This window comes from Dipteris shenzhenensis, chromosome 14, assembly GCF_047967505.1.
Source record: "Dipteris shenzhenensis isolate YYH24624 ecotype China chromosome 14, Dip_SZ_1.0, whole genome shotgun sequence".
Classification (NCBI taxonomy): Eukaryota; Viridiplantae; Streptophyta; class Polypodiopsida; order Gleicheniales; family Dipteridaceae; genus Dipteris; species Dipteris shenzhenensis.
In genome coordinates, this window is record NC_141609.1 from 8,507,010 (window position 1) to 8,510,391 (window position 3,382).

Below are 3,382 nucleotides of genomic sequence, written 5' to 3' on the forward strand. Positions count from 1 at the left end.
CTTTCTCAGGAAGCAACATCTTACTTAGAGCAACGGGGTCTAGGAAGTTTGCATGAGAGCCTAAAATCCTTGGGGGACAGTCCTACCATGACCACATACATCAAGGACTTTCTCCATTCTTACTACTCCAGCAATGCAAAGGTTGGCAAGTACGGTACAATCACTATACAGCAGAGCCCACTCAACATTATCCTCGATAGTACAGTCATTCAACGGGCTTTCTCATTGCCAAAACAAGGTGGCAAATACCCTAAACGGCCTGGTGATGCAAAGTTTATCGAAGTACAGTCTCTCCTCACCAAGGGCACACTGATCCATAGAGATGGCATATTGCTTCGTACAATCCTTGACCATCGCCTCAAGGAAGCAGCACAATTCCTATCCACAATCTTGGGGGTTAGTGCAGCAAAAATTGCTCCCTTCCACTTTGCACATTTGTTTTGCTGAGTAGGAAGCTAAAACAAGATTGGGTCTAGCACTTCGTCATCTTCCTTACAAAGAAATTCGATGGCTCTTTAGGCCAAAAATGTAAAATTCCACACTTATTGGCTATAATAATCACAAAAGAACTACAAGAAAGAGAAATGACTCTGCCCCACAGTCACCAAAACCAATTGAAAGTTTGGACATACCCTTCTCACCAGTATGGGAGCCATCACCAACTTCTCCTACTATCACATTAATAAGTGTAGATGCCTTAGCAGAAATACCTATTCTGGAGGTCGGGATTGTGGAATTGCCCCACGAGATGCTATAGCTCGATGCACAACTGCAACCAATATGCCTCCACAAACAACAGCAACCAGAGCTCGAGACAAGATCGACACCATAGCCTGAGGCTACATCAGCACTCGAACCACCCATCGACGCCATGCCAATCGATGAGCCACAAGGGGAGCTAGTGCCCAATCAACAGTATGACTATTGTACACAAGGGACTAAAATGCCATTGGAACAACCTCCCCCAAGTACTACAGAATCATCGAGATGGCTACATGGGCACCACTTGTATCAACAATATCGCCAGACCTCATCACTGTCTATCATTCTCCAACATCAAGCTAGCCAAATGATCCAAATGTCAGAACTATTCACTAGCTTGGCCAAGGAAGAATATGCAAGAGAATTGGAAAGGCAGACTACATCAGAAATTGAAGACAATTCCAGGCAATCGCCATAGAGGTCAAGGCACTTCGAGCATAGATAGATGAGAAGGAGATAGAAGAAGTGCACATGAACTTTGTAGCACCCTGCCTACAACGGCACGCCAGCGGTGCTCGCCCTGCCAGCGGCAGCGCCCACCCAATGCACCTGCCCCTGTGCCCCCACCACAAATGTTGGTTCTTTCCTACTGCTTTCATAGGAAGAGCAAGGTTTTCTCAGTATGCAGTGTTTCGAGGCTTTTTGTCACCTACAGATATATCGGGGTTGTCGGTTGTAGTATATGTGTAGCTTAGGACCTCAAGTCATGTTCCGATGAGAGACGTAGGCTTAAGTGTGGTAAGCAAACAAAGTGCATGCATGTATAAAAGGAACATGTATCATCATGGTTGACGTAATGAAGGCTTTCGCCTTGATTGGGGGTTGCAGGGTTTAGGAGGAGTTTAAGGGTTAGAAGGAGGTTCCAGGGTTTAGAAGGAGGTTCCAAGGTTTAGAAGGAGGTTCCAGGGTTAGAAGGAGTTCCAAGGTTTAGAAGGAGGTTCTAGGGTTAGAAGGAGTTCCAAGGTTTAGAAGGAGGTTCCAGGGTTTAGAAGGAGGTTCCAGGGTTAGAAGGAGTTCCAGAGTTTAGAGAGGTTCCAAGTTTTAGAGTAGAGTACATGGTGGAGAACTCGTCTCCCTCATAGATCATGGAGTTTAAGGGTTGAGGAACAAAGGGTTTAGGGGGAGCATAGGAGTGGGAGAGGAATAAGGTGTAAGAGCATGGGGGAAAGAAGAGAGAGGAGGGAGGAGGAGGAGGAGGAGGAGGAGGGAGGAGGAGGAGGGAGGAGGAGAGGGAGAAGATGGGTTGCAAGGTTGGGGGAGAGGGGAGGAGGAGTTGCAAGGTTAGGACATGTACTCCACTCTAAATCTTGGAACCTCTCTAAACTTTGGAACTCCTTCTAACCCTAGAACCTCCTTCTAAACCCTAGAACCTACTTCTAAACCTTGGAACTCCTTTTAACCCTGGAACCTCCTTCTAAGCCTTGGAACTCCTTCTAACCCTGGAACATCCTTCTAAACCTTGGAACCTCCTTCTAAACCCTGGAACCTCCTTCTAACTCTTAAACTCCTCCTAAACCCTGCAAACCCCAATGAAGGCAAAAGCCTTCATTACCTCAACCATGATGATACACGTTCCTTTTACATATGCATGCACTTTGCTTGCTTACCACACTTAAGCCTATGTCTCTCACCGGAACATGACTCGAGGTCCTAAGCTACACATGTACTGCAACCAACAACCCCGATATATCTGTAGGTGACAAAAAGCCTCGGAACCCTGCATACTAAGAAAACCCTATCTTCTAAAGGATTGTTGGTGCATGTAGAAGCCGACGCATGTCACTTGGATACACACTAGGTGCGGGGCCCCCAAGCCTGCCGCCCCACAGCCATGTGTGAAAGTTCCACAACCCCCCAAAGGTTCCTGAGAGGGGATTAGTTGTGGAGGGCTAAAGAGGCACTATATTGAAGGGTCTTCTTAGGTAGGAGTGACTTATGGGATGCAAGTGTACATGTGTCATCACTGCAGGGGCTCCCCCCCTTTCCTTTGTATTTCCATCTCCTATCACACATGCACAAGGGTGAAGGCCATCACTTCCAACACCCCCCCATGGACGAACCTTAAAGCATTAAATCTAAGCACAAAGCCACGTGGACAAACTGTAGGGGGTTAGCAAATCAAAGTTGCCCAAAGTGCCTTAAAGACCACATAGTCAACAGGATAAACAACTGTCAGTGCACAAGCTGCCACCTAGAAACACATCGCACTTCCACAATCACCATCAATCATGGCACTCCATGATGAGTCGCACTTTAATGCGCCCAACCATGCAAATCACGACAACTCTGCACAAGCACACAATCCCACACGTCTAGAGTAATGGCATGACACCTCGTGTTAATGTGCAACCACCACCGCCTGAACCGAGCTCTAATACCACATGTTGGTGGATGCAGAAGCCATCGCATGTCACCTGGATACACGTCGGGTGCAGGGTCTCCAAGCCCACCCCATAGCCACGTGTGAAAGTTCCATAGCCCCCTAAAAGGTCCCAGGAGGGGATTAGCTGTGGAGGGCTCAAGAGGCACTTATATTGAAGGGTCTTCTTAGGTAGAAGTGACTTATGGGATAAAAATCTCCCTTGTGTACATGTGTCATGACCACGGGGACTCCCCCCCT